The sequence below is a fragment of the Leptonychotes weddellii genome, chromosome 3 (genome assembly GCF_054177405.1).
Source record: "Leptonychotes weddellii isolate Sample4059 chromosome 3, ASM5417740v2, whole genome shotgun sequence".
Taxonomy (NCBI): Eukaryota; Metazoa; Chordata; class Mammalia; order Carnivora; family Phocidae; genus Leptonychotes; species Leptonychotes weddellii.
This window is the reverse complement of record NC_138371.1, coordinates 72,793,688-72,807,030: the sequence shown is the minus strand read 5'-3', so window position 1 is coordinate 72,807,030 and position 13,343 is coordinate 72,793,688.

Sequence of the window (13,343 nt, the reverse complement as noted above, 5' to 3'; positions counted from 1 at the left end):
GCTCCTATGTATTGTTTTGGTTGAAGTATGTAACAACTAGTTTGTCTCTAATTTAGCAAACTTATGTCAGCTTTCTCGTGCTTTCCCTGAGTGACTATAAAACTCTGTTTATCAGATTCTTTTTTGAATCCACTGAGCCATTTTGCCAGATTCCTCATTGATGAATTAAATACATCATTTATATTTCTCACCATATAGTTGAGAGTTGTTTTTTACCTTTAAAAAATTATGCTTTGATGCCATTTACTATGTGATGTTGAGTGAGTTACTTAAGTTCTCTATGTTTTATCCATAAAATAGAAATATAAACAGTTACTACTCATAGAGTTATTATAACAGTCAAGTGATTTAATACATCCACTATGCTTACAACAGTGCCTGGCACAGTATGAATGCTCTGCATGTTACTTATTACTATTTACATTATTAAGAAATCTTCCCAGGGCGCCTGGGTGGCTCAGTTGGTTAAGCGACTGCCTTCGGCTCAGGTCATGATCCTGGAGTCCCGGGATCGAGTCCCGCATTGGGCTCCCTGCTCGGCAGGGAGTCTGCTTCTCCCTCTGACCCTCCCCCTTCTCATGTGCTCTCTCTCATTCTCTCTCTCTCAAATAAATAAATAAAAATCTTTAAAAAAAAAAAAAAGAAATCTTCCCAAATAAATATTTTCTTAAATAGATATGTCCCTCTCCCCCTGAAAAATCAAATTCTGATGTGAATACTTTTGAAAGCATGAAAACAGTTCAAATGGTTTAGGCTAATATCTGAAATAAGCCTAACATTCCGAAAGACTTAGCCATTTTGCACTTCCTTCAGTATAAAAAGTGAGGTAAATCCAAGGGACAGCACAATCTCTGTACATGGTGAATTTCTCCCAAGGGCAAATGCTCTGTAAAATGAGCCCCAGACCTAGCTGAGGGGACTCAATAGGGTTTTGTTTTTAGACAGCTCTCCTCTGCTAGTCCTGTTTTGCTTCTGTTGACTCAGATATTTGCCAGTTATTGGGTGAGTGCAAAACATCTGACCACGACAGAAATAAACCTTTGATGGAGTCATGCAGACCTGACCAGAAGTTAGCCAAGAGTGCAATGAAACTGAAATCTGAAGAGCATTATCCAACCCACTCCTGAGCCCAGACTGCAAAGTTTACTTGTATTGATATTCATAAAAATAGTTGGAATGTGAACCAGGGACAAACTACTATTTTAAAGCTGTCAGTAGGTTTTTTTCTATTGTATGAGGTGGAGTAAAGTTAGAGAATTAAAAATTATTAATGCAGGAGAAGTAACATTTTGTAGCCTGTAGTTGAAATAGAATTTAGCATGAAGTAGATCTTTCCTTCTTTCCAGGAGACACCATGTTAGCCAGTCTTTTTAGCCAGGTAGATGCAAAGTCGTTGTACTTGGGAAAACAAATCCAGACTGAGATGTCTTGGTGCAAACTGCTGTCATGGCCTCTGCTGAGACGAGTGTGACAGTGTCTAGTACTCTCTCTTCCTGAGGCCTGAGATGGCGTAGGACTCCTAGATTTGATAAAAGAGAGGACCAGAAAACAATCTACTTTTCTGAAAAAAAAAAAAAAATGGACAACTCAATGTCATTCAACATGATTGATTTTGTTTTCACTGATAGCTTAGAAAAGTTTCAGCTCCATGACTCCACATTGCTAATGCTGTTTTTCAGATTGTTGTCAAATTTGGGAAAACCTCTATACCGTTACTTTCTTGGAGAAGTGGAAAGTTCAAAACTTTTCTTGTGCAGTAACTAATCATAAATACTATTTGAATTGATAATATTTATTAACCAGTTTGTCACCAATGTCCTCATTTTTGTGGTATTATAAGTATTATGTCATCTTTGTTGATGTCTTTTGTCAAGTCAAAGATTTGAAGCTTTTAAAAATGTGTTTGTATGGTTCCCTCCTCCTCACTAATGGATTATCAAATAATCCAAGGACTTCTTTAATTCTTCTTTTCAAATTTTATTATTTCCTTTTAATAGGTTACTCCTTTTGGTGTGATTTTAAAAAAAAATGCTTTGTTGCAGCTTACTTTTTGAAGTCAGAATAATTTCTATTGATTTCATTGCTCCTATGTATTGCTTCTATTTCATACTAACTTTTTTCTCTATTTTCTCTAATTTCTCTGAAAATTAAATTAAAAGGTAAAGAAATAAGGTACACTTCATATGTGTCCAAATAAAGATTCTCTTGTTTTACTGAAATGCTCCAAACTTTCTTTCCGAATCCCTTTACTTGGTGTAACTGTTTGTGATCAGCTTTGTGAATTTCATTTACGTCTGGATGATAGAGTCTTTAAAACTTTGACGTAAGATGTTGAAAGCCCTAAACAACTTCGCTCTTAGACTTAGTGTCCTCTCTTACTTAGACTTGGTGTGGAAAAATCAAGGTTAGAACACATATTGAAAGTACTCTATACATAAAAATTTAACTTGAAATGGATTAAAAATACTTAAATGTAAGACCTCAAACTATAAAACTCCTGGAAGAAAACATGGAGAAAAAGTTCATTGACCTCCGTCTTGGCCGTAATTTTTGGATATGACACCAAAAGTACAAGCAACCAAAGCAAAAATAAACAAATGGGTCTCAAAAGCTTGTGCACAGCAAAGGAAACAATGAATAAAATAAATAAGACAACCTATGGAACAGGAGGATATATTTGCAAATCATATACCTTATGAGGGGTTGATAACAAAATATATAAGGAATTTATATAATTCAATAGCAAAAAAAAAGAAAAATATCAATTAAAAAATGGACAGAGGACCTGAATAGATATTTTTCAAAGGAGACATACAAACAGCTAACATGTATAGGAAAAGGAGTACACCATCGCTAAGCATTAGGGAAATGCAAAACAAAACTACATTGAGATGTCATCTTGTACCTGTTGGGATGGCTGTTATCAAAAATAGCCATCAAAAAGAAAGATGACATGTGATGGTGTGGGTGTAGAGAAAACAGAATTCTTGTGTACTACTGGTAGGAATGTAAACTGGTGCAACCATTATGGAAACCAGTATGGAAGATCCTCCAGAAATTAAACATAGAACTCCTGTATGACCCAGAAATCCCTATGTACATTTCTATGTAAAAGTGAATCCGGCACACTTTTTCTCAGTGTTCGAAGATGAGTGTTTGCTAGAGAAATATCCACAGAAAATAGCTCTCACTATGCCACATGCATTTGTGGGAAGAGAAATACAGTGAAGTGCACAGTTTCTGCTCTTTTTTCTTTCTCTTTCTGGAGCATGAAAGGAATTGAGGCCTCTTTCATGGTTTCAGACTCTAGAGAAACTTTTACATAATCACTAATTCTGACAGTTTTCCATGAACCTCTGAGAAAAACACAGGAAAAAGCTTCAGAGTAGGTCCTTGGGGATACTGAACTTGGACAGACGCCTGAGACTCCGTGTGACTCAGGGGAGACACATGTGGCTCATTTATCCACAGACTTGCTTCTTTCCTGTGTGCTTTCTTACATCTCAACTTCAGAGACTTCCTTCCACAGCCTTCTACAAACCTTTGACAAAGGACCTGAAATCAGGCGGAAGGGTCCCTGGGAGACAGATGGCACCATACTCCTCATCCTTCAGTACAGAGACTATCTCCACATTTGCTTTGGGCACTGACAACCAAGAAGATGAGGACTTGGAAGCTGCACGAATCTAACACATTTCCTTATGTAAAACATGTGTCTTTAGGGCCCTAAATTAAATTTGCTCTTTTATTACTCATTCATAATGAACCTAAAAGATTTTAATGAGATCTGTTTAGCATCTGCTATAATCATATCCATTGATAACGTTCTTATTTCTTGGTACTAAATGCACCCCTAAAATGACTGCATGGTTTTGTCAAGAGCTCCTTTGGATTTATGACCCTTTTGTTGCTCGATTTCTGGATTCAGATAGCTTGCTCAGTTTTCACATATGACAAGCTTCCTGTCTCAGTTTCACTGATGCTTCCACATCTGTTTCTCACTTTGTTCCAGAAACAGATGTGGCCATTCCAAAAACTGATCTGCTAAATACAATTTAAAATATCTGTGTTTTCATGGATAGAATCTTTGAGGTCTGCAAATCTTTGTGAGATCTTTAGGAGATAATATTTTCATCCCAATACTTGTCCTATAAACACTTTTTGGAGCTTTTGCTTTAGTTTCTTACGTACAGAAAGGATTTTTATGAAAAAAAAAAAATGGGTCCATCAGTACAATAGAGTTACTCAGGTGAGGAACTGTGTCTTCAATGTTAACAGCAGAAGCAGGTCAGAAATCAGAAAGGCTGGGTTTGGAGACAGAACAGAAAGTGGAATGCGAGAAGGGAGAAGTGTAGCTGATCCAGCTGGAAGTCTGCCCGGAGGAGGGACAATTAGTCAGGCCAGACATGGGTTAGCTCAATTGCAGGTGCTGCTGCTGGGGCACAGATAGCAAATACTCAAAATCTGTAATGTGATCGGCCCCCCTGCCTGCCTAACCTTCTTTCAGTGCAAAAGTAGAGTTTTGGCCACTGGTCTATGATTAAGAGTTCTAGACCCAGAAAGGCCAGGCCAGGACAGAGCAGGTCCTGAAGCCCCAAAAGGAAGATACTCAGATTAGATACACAGAACAGGGCCCAGGGAAACAGCACAGTTCTAAAACATGGTGCACAGAATTGGGGAAAAAGAAAGACAGAATGGTGGTAAGAGGCATAGAAATGGCCATATATTATTAGACTCAGATTAAGTAGCCGGGCTGTTACTACTGATCTCCCAATTTCTTTTTTTTTTTTTTTTTTTTGAAAGCATGAGCAGGGAGAGAGGCAGAGGGAGAGGAAGAAGCAGACTCCTCGCTGAGCCAGGAGCCCGATGTGGGGCTCGATCCCAGGACCCTGGGATCATGACCTGAGCTGAAGGCAGACGCTCAACCATCTGAGCCACCCAGGCGCCCCTGATCTCCCAATTTCTTACCGAACCCTTTTTTACACCTGTAGAGATAAGTTCACCTAAAAAGAAGAATTGATCCCTTCTCAAAATACCATAGTAAATATATCACAGTGGAAAAATTAATATGTTTGAGGAGCTTAATGCTCTTCTCTTGTCTCCTCCCCTCCTTTCAGTAATATTGCTTTTTGCACTAGAGCTCATGGGCTTCCATTCCCAGGCAACTTGCCCGTTGAGAATCAACACCCCGAGCAGAGCAAGGGCAAGTACAAAGCTAATGAGCAAGAATAAGTCCTACAACAGTGCCCCTTCTCCCATCAGTCCACAACCCAGACTGTTTCTGCTGTTCTGCCTGGAAAGAGAACGTCCTCCTTCCTCCCTGCCCCTCTCCCCTCTCGACTTCTCCACATCTGGGATCTCAAGCCAGGCAAGGACGTATGGAAATGGAATTTAAGATGTGCTGAGTTGCTTCCCAGAGGGAAATGGAAGCCGTAACCCACTAGAGCAAATTAAGTTCCTCCAAGGGGGAGAGGGGAACTGAGAACTGAGATTATCAAAGAAGAGCAGCACACCTTTGGGGAGTTTTTTTGGCATTTGTTGTGTACCTAACTTTGCTTTGTGTGCACGAGAGTGAGAGCCTGTGCCATTTCCACATGCTGACAGCTGCTGTGGGTCCATGCCTACACCATGCGATGCGTGTTAACACCTACCCTGGGTGTGTGAGCCCAGAGCAGCTGTCCAGCATGTGTTTCTGATGGTCTGCAGTATGTTCTCATCAGAGCATGTCCACAGGAGTCTTGTAAAATACATCGCCCTGTCTTTCCCTTTCGTTCCTCTCTACACACGCACGTGGGAGTTGAGTGTGTGAAACAGGAGGGGTGAAACGAAATCTGTCTCTTGAGCTGATGCGGGGGGTTCTCAAATGGGGGCGACATAAAGGGAAATTTCTAGTCTTCAGATGGAGCCATGAGTCCAAAATCTACTGAATCCTGTTCTTCTGGACATAATGGAATGCCCTCAGTAGTCTAATCGCCATTTGCCAAAATCCAAAAAGTGTTAGGGATTTGGTCACTATACTTCCCTCCCTCCCTCCCTCCTTTATTTCTTCCCTCCCTCCCTTCCTCCCTCTCTTCATTCATTCCTTCCTTCTTTCCTTCCTTCCTTCCTTCTTTCCTTCTTTCCTTCCTTCCTTCTCTTTCTTTCTTTCCTTTTTTCTTCCTTTCTTTTTCTTTCTTTCTTTCCTTCTTTCCTTCTTCCTTTCCTTCTTTCCTTCTTCCTTTAAGAAATATAGCCAGAGGGTGCCTGGGTGGCTCAGTCATTAAGCCGCTGCCTTTGGCTCAGGTCATGATCCCAGGATCCTGGGATGGAGCCCCGCATCGGGCTTCCTGCTCAATGGGGAGCCTGCTTCTCCCTCTCCCACTCCCCCTGCTTGTGTTCCCTCTCTCACTATCCCTCTCTGTCAAATAAATAAATAAAATCTTTAAAAAAAAAAAGAAGTATAGCCAAAGACGCACGTGCTCCAGATCCCTTTCAAGTTCCCTATGTTTCAAGGATGTGCTAGAAGCACTGAAATATTATTTAGCATCTGCTCCTGCATAGGGCTATAATGGTTTAATCACTAATGCAAATCCACAATGAACAGAGCTTGGTTCATTCGAAGCCAATAATTCCCTATTTCTCCATGAGCCAATCAATCTCTCAGCTAATATTTGAAACGCGGTGAAAAATAAAACGTATCCTTTTTAAAGTTGACTTTGAAATAGTGCTGAGACAACCAATAATTATTGTGTATCCACTGTGTACAGGCCTAATTTGTGCAAGATCCTAGACCATCCTCATTTTTGCGGATCAGTTCTTCCAAGATTTTGTTAGCTCATTGCCCTGCCCACCCAGGATAATATTCTGCTTGCTACCCCAGGCAGAGAGAGCATGACCATGACCATTTCATTTAGGGTGGCTTCTGATGGAGAGCAGTCTTAATGGTCTACACACTGCAGCCATTTCCCCTCCGTTCCATATCCGATCGTCATTTATATCTTTATATGCTGTGTTCTATTCTGGGGTAACTTGAAACAATATATTTAAAACTTGATTATTTTGTGCTTATTCTCAAAAGGGAATTTAACTGGTTTTTGCTCTGTCAATAAAAGAGGGCTTGTAAAACATACCCGTTTATATTATGAAACGACCATGAGATTTAATTAAAACAATTTAAATGTAAAAGACAATGTGTATAGACTAACTTGCCCAGTCACACAGCTAGTCAATAGTAGCCCTGAGGTTTGAGCTACATGTCATTTTTTCCCCCCTAATGAAATAGCCCCATTGGAAAAGTATTTTAACTCTGTATAACTAAGGCAAATGAAATGATTTTTTTATTTACAAATGACTGGAATATTTATCTGAGAAAAAACATTAGTTTCAGGTTCCCCAAATGGAATTTTCTTGAGATCCAAAACATCCAAATTATCCTTTCAAAGTGCTTCCCAATTGTAAGAAAAGAGTATTTATCACATTAATATCTTGTTATATTTTTATAAGCCAGATATAAAACTGGTGGTTTGTTAAAACTCTTTGTCTATTGATACTTTTATTACATTTCTGTCCCTTTTATGATATTTGAAATAATTTTCATTTTTTAACAGAAAAAAGGATTAACTATTATTGTATATATATTTTATCACATATAGACAATATTTATGTTTTATTTTTCATTAGATACTTGATCAGGAACACAGTCCCACTTAGAATATGGAGACATAAGACTGCTCAAGGGTGATTCACTTTATAACATTGTCTTCAAGACACATCAGGGTGCAAACAGAGCAGCAACCACTGAGAAGAAATATGTGTGTTTCTGTTTATCGAAGATGATGGTATTCAATTCCAAAGGCTGCTCTAAGGAACTTCTGCAAAGTGGGTGGCTTAAAACAATTGGCATTCATTCTCTCACAGTTGTGGAGGCAAGAAGTCTGACGTCACGGTGTCAGCAGGCAGTGCTCCCTCCCTAGTCTGTAGGGAAGAGTGCTTCCTTGCCTCTTCCAGCTTGACCAGCAATCCTTGGCATTCCCTGGTTTGTGGCAGCCTACTCCACACTCTGCGTCCTTCCTCATATCCTCCTCCTTCTTCCTTTTGTGGGTGACTGTGTCCAGTCTTATAAGGATACCAGTCACTGGATTGGAGAACACCCCCATGACCTCATCTTACCTTGATTATATCTGCAAAGACCCTATTTCCAGATGAGGTCACATTCACAAGGTACCATGAGTTAGGAATTCAACCTGAATTTTTGCGGGGCACAATTTAGTCCAGTCCAGTGGCCAAGAAGGCCATAACTAGAGGTTTGAAAATTGAGCTGTCGTTCTTCTCAGACAGTAAGAATTCATGTCTCTGTAGTTAGCACTTGTTTTGGAAAGTAATAATTTGCTCACTTATGTAGGCTTCTGTGGCTAAGTCACACTAGAGCCTGGATTATGCAGCCACTAGCGCAAAACTCACTCCATGTGAGGATACTTGAGAAATGCGCTTACTGCGTGCTGTTCAGGAATAACAGCTCTAAATAACTACGGGTAATTCATCACTTGACCTTTTATTTTATTTATTTTTTTTAAAGATTTTATTTATTTACTTGACAGAGAGAGAGACAGCGAGAGAGGGAACACAAGCAGGGGGAGTGGGAGAGGGAGAAGCAGACTCCCCGCCGAGCAGGGACCCCGACGCGGGACTCGATCCCGGGACCCCAGGATCATGACCTGAGCCGAAGGCAGTCGCTTAACCGACTGAGCCACCCAGGCACCCCTCACTTGACCTTTTAAATGAACAAGTAATTCATGAACATTTCCAAACTTTCTAAGAGTGCTGAATGAAATTCAGCAAAAATCATACTGTCCAACCCTGAACCTCTGTTTCAGTTCTCAAGTAACTTCTCTTGGGACAATCACTGTTATAAATTTCTTCTACATTTACCAACGTATATGTATGTGTGTGTATGTGTGTGTGTGTGTATATATACATACATACATAGTTTCTTTTCTTTTTTATACATTTAACCTATACACGTTGTTCTGCTCCTTTTTTTTCCTCTTTGGCAATTATTCCATATCAGTATATGACAGATCCATCTGATTTATTTGACCACACATGATATTCCATTATATGGATGAGCTGTAAGTCATTTGCTTTTTACTTTTAAGTTGACACATTGCTTTCCATTTTTATTTGTTTGGTTGGCTCTTTGGTGTTTTTGTTGGTTTGCTTTTAGATAAAATGCTACAACAAGTATCCTCGCATTACTTCTTAAAAATGTGTGTAAATTTCTGGGACAAAGGATATGTGAATATTTAATTTAATAAATATTAACAAATTTTCTTTCAAAGAAATCATGAAAATTCTACTTACAGCAACAATATGTTTCCATTTCCCAACTGTCTTACCAATTTAAATAGTATTTAATGCTTTCACTTCTGCCAATCTGACAGGTTCCCAAATCTCATTTGCCATTTTATTTTACATTGTCCTAATTATGAGTGTGGTTGATCTTTTTCTTCATCTATTTAAAAGTCATTTGGGGAGGGGGGTGCCTGGGTGGCTCAGTGGGTTAAAGCATCTGCATTCGGCTCAGGTCATGAACCAGGGTCCTGGGATCAAGCCCCGCAGTGGGCTCCCTGCTCAGCGGGGAGCCTGCTTCTCCCTCTCCATCTGCCAATTCCCCCACTTGTGCTCTTTGGCTCTCTCTCTCTCTGTCAAATGAATGAGTAATCTTTTAAAAAATTAAAATAAATAAAATAAAATTCATTTGGGCAGTGAAATATCTGTTTATGTTCCTAGCTAACTCTATTTTTTTCTTGGCCTTCTAATATTACTATTTAGTGAAATTTAACAAAGAGTAAGAAAATTAATCTTTTATCATATGTGTTGCAAATAATTTTTCTAGTTTGTCTTTTGACTTTATTAAATATTTTCCAAATCATAACTTTTAATTTTGTCAATCTATATTATTATTGCTTCTGGTTTGTGACATACTTTGAGGAAGGTTTTTGCCTTCTCTAAAATTACATATTTTAAAATTTTCCCTATATTTTATTCTATTATTTTTATAAATCATTTAATTATGCTCAAGTCTTTGATCCCTATAGCTTGATTTTGGATCAAGAAATTAGGAGATGATACAATTTTCCCCTATAGGTTAACTGTTTATTGAATATCGTGTTTTTTGCCTCACAAAATTGGAAATGTTTCCTTGATTATATTAAATTTTTATGTGTTTTGTGGTTTCTATTTTGTTCCACTGATCTCTTAAACTATTCATTGGTAATTATTACAAGCTATTTTAATTGCTTTAACATTATAATATGTTTTAATTTTGGTAGACCTATTTCCTTTCATTATTCTTATTTTTTCTCAGATTTTTCTAGTTATCGGTGAAGGTTTATTTTGCAATATACAAACTTGAGATTCATATTTCCTAGTATGCAAAAAATAATCTAGTGAAGTTTAAAATAGGATTCTATTAAACATGTATGTAATTTTAGGGAAACTAACATGTTTATAATAACATTTTAAAAAGATGAGCTACAGACCGTGTTGTTCTCTTTATTCAAATTTTCTTAAGTCTCAATAGTTGCTATTTTTGTGCTTTTTTTAAATTTTGCCTATTCGTTAAGCTTATTCCTGTGCATTCATTATTTTTGTGTTTTTGAAAATAAAATAATTTCTCACCATTAGATTTTCAAACTAATTATTTTTATTATGCAGAAAAATCATGACCAAGCCTTTATTAAATTTGTAATAAGTCCATGCACTTAATCGTTTATTGTGTGGCATAGTTCTTCATTATTTTTCTTATCTTTGCAAGTATACTATCACATCAGCTACAATATTCTTGTATCTTTTTTAACTTGTTTATACTATTTATTTTTTCTCTTTATAAATTGTATTGACTAGTATTTCTAGAATAAGCTTTGATAAAAATGGGGTTAGTGAACACTCTTGGCTTGTCCCTTACGTCAATTGAACCTTGCCTAGTATTTTACTATTCAGCCTGTTGTTGGCACCCCTAGTTTGCAAACTTTTAAGGAAGTAACCAAAGCAATCATTACATTCATATTTTATTCAGTTTTTTTATTTTTTATTGTTATGTTAATCACCATACATTACATCATTAGTTTTTGATGTAGTGTTCCGTGATTCATTGTTTGTGTATAACACCCAGTGCTCCATGCAGTACGTGCCCTCTTTAATACCCATTACCGGGCTAACCCATTCTCCCACCCCCTCCCCTCTAGAACCCTCAGTTTGTTTTTCAGAGTCCATTGTCTCCCATGGTTCATCTCCTCCTCCGATTTCCCCCCCCTTCATCCTTCCCCTCCTGCTATCTTCTCCTTTTTTTTTTTTAACATATATTGTATTATTTGTTACAGAGGTACAGATCTGTGATTCAACAGTCTTGCATTTTTTATTTTTTTAAAGATTTTTTATTTATTTATTTGAGCGATAGAGAGCAAGAGCAGGAGTGAGGAACAGAGGGAGAGGGAGAAGCAGACTCCCTGTTGAGCAGGGAGCCCAATGTGGGGTTTGATCCCAGGTTCCTGAGATCTTGACCTGAGCCAAAGGTAGATGCTTTACTGACTGAGCCACCCTTATTCATTGTCCCTTATTCAGTTTTTTTTTTAAATCTAATAATGAAAGTTAAATTTTATTAAATGTTTTTTACAATCTATGTACATGATCTACTTCTTCTTTTGATATGGCAATATGGGAAAATATTTTATTAGATTTACTAACATTGTATTATTCTTGAATTCCTGGTATGAATCCTTTCATCTCCTGCTGCGATTTGTCCTGTTTTTTTGTGGGGAGGTAGTCACCCTGAGGTGAGCTATTTCCTCTTCTGCAGGAGAGAAATGAATGGGCACATAAGAGGAATGATTAATCCCCATCTATTTATTCTCAGTTCCAACAGAGAGCCTATGAAATAACTGAGGTCCCATTCATATTAATTAATGCTTGAGTTCCACTTGCTGAACACATTCTTCCTGTCCTCCCTCAATACCTCTCTCAGTTTTTGCTGGAAAGCCCCAGGATGATGGCGCTGAACCTGAGCTGAGAAACAAGTCCGCATGTGTCCTTCCATCTCACCAAGTTCCGCCACCATTGCTTCTGCTGCCAGTGACTTCCATAGGAACACCACGCTACTCCGTTAAGGCCAGCCTCCACTGAAGCCTGGTCTGAGTCCAAAGTACAACGTGGGTTCGCGTGATAGAGGAAAAGAACAGGGTAGTAGCTGGGATTTTTGAGTTGGAAATTTAGGGGAGGAAAAGTTATCCTTGACCCTCTCAGGGTCCCCGGCTTGGTCTGAAAATTAAAATGAGAAAGACTGGGCGCCTGGGTGGCTCAGTTGGTTAAGCGACTGCCTGCGGCTCAGGTCATGATCCTGGAGTCCCGGGATCGAGTCCCGCGTCGGGCTCCCTGCTCGGCAGGGAGTCTGCTTCTCCCTCTGACCCTCCTCCCTCTCATGCTCTCTGTCTCTCATTCTCTCTCTCTCTCAGATAAATAAATGAAATCATAAAATAAAATAAAATGAGAAAGACAGAATAACAGAAGAAAAGCATACAAATTTTGCTGAATTTTCACATGTACATGGGAACCTTCATAAGATAATAAGACCTGAAGAAGCGACCAGAGCAAGATTTTATGCCTTTCAGACAAAGAAACAATAAATTTGGGTAGAATTGACAAGACAGAGAGGGTTTGGGGCGGGGGGTAGTGAGTGGTAAAGAAGTAACAGGGAAGATAAGGTTTAGTTTAATAAAGGTTTGTTCGCATAGAATCTTGGCCCCAAATTCCCAGTCTCTGGTGATAAGAATATCTTGCCTCCTCCTGGTACAGGGAGGGTAGCTTTCACATGGATAGTTTTATGATCTGTTTCACGATAGAAGGGCAAGAGCGGGGGGCTCAGAGTAAACCTGTTTCTGCCATTTTTAAAAAAAAATTCCTTCAGCTGAAGATATTTTATATGCCAAAATGCCATATTTTAGGATAGAATATCCTGAACCTCATCACAAGTAAAGGAACCCCATACAAAATTGCTCATATAAAGAAGAATGTATTCGCTCATGAAACAGAAACGATCGGTCTTGGGCTGCAGCTGCCGCGGCCACCTCTTACCAGCGCCGTTGTGGCGGTGGGTTGTGGGAGCCTCCGCATCCCGCTCGCTAGGAGAGAGCTACCTCTCCTTTTCCCTCTCCCTTTCCTTAAGAGTTGTCTGCAGGTTCTCAGCTTGAAGAAGATTCTACAGTCCTTATTGATCCTTTTTCTTGGCGTTACCATTTTTTGAAGCAAAGTTAACCTAGTTTGCTAGTTTGAGCTTTCTTTTTGGCCTTCTTTAAAAAAAAATTTTTTTT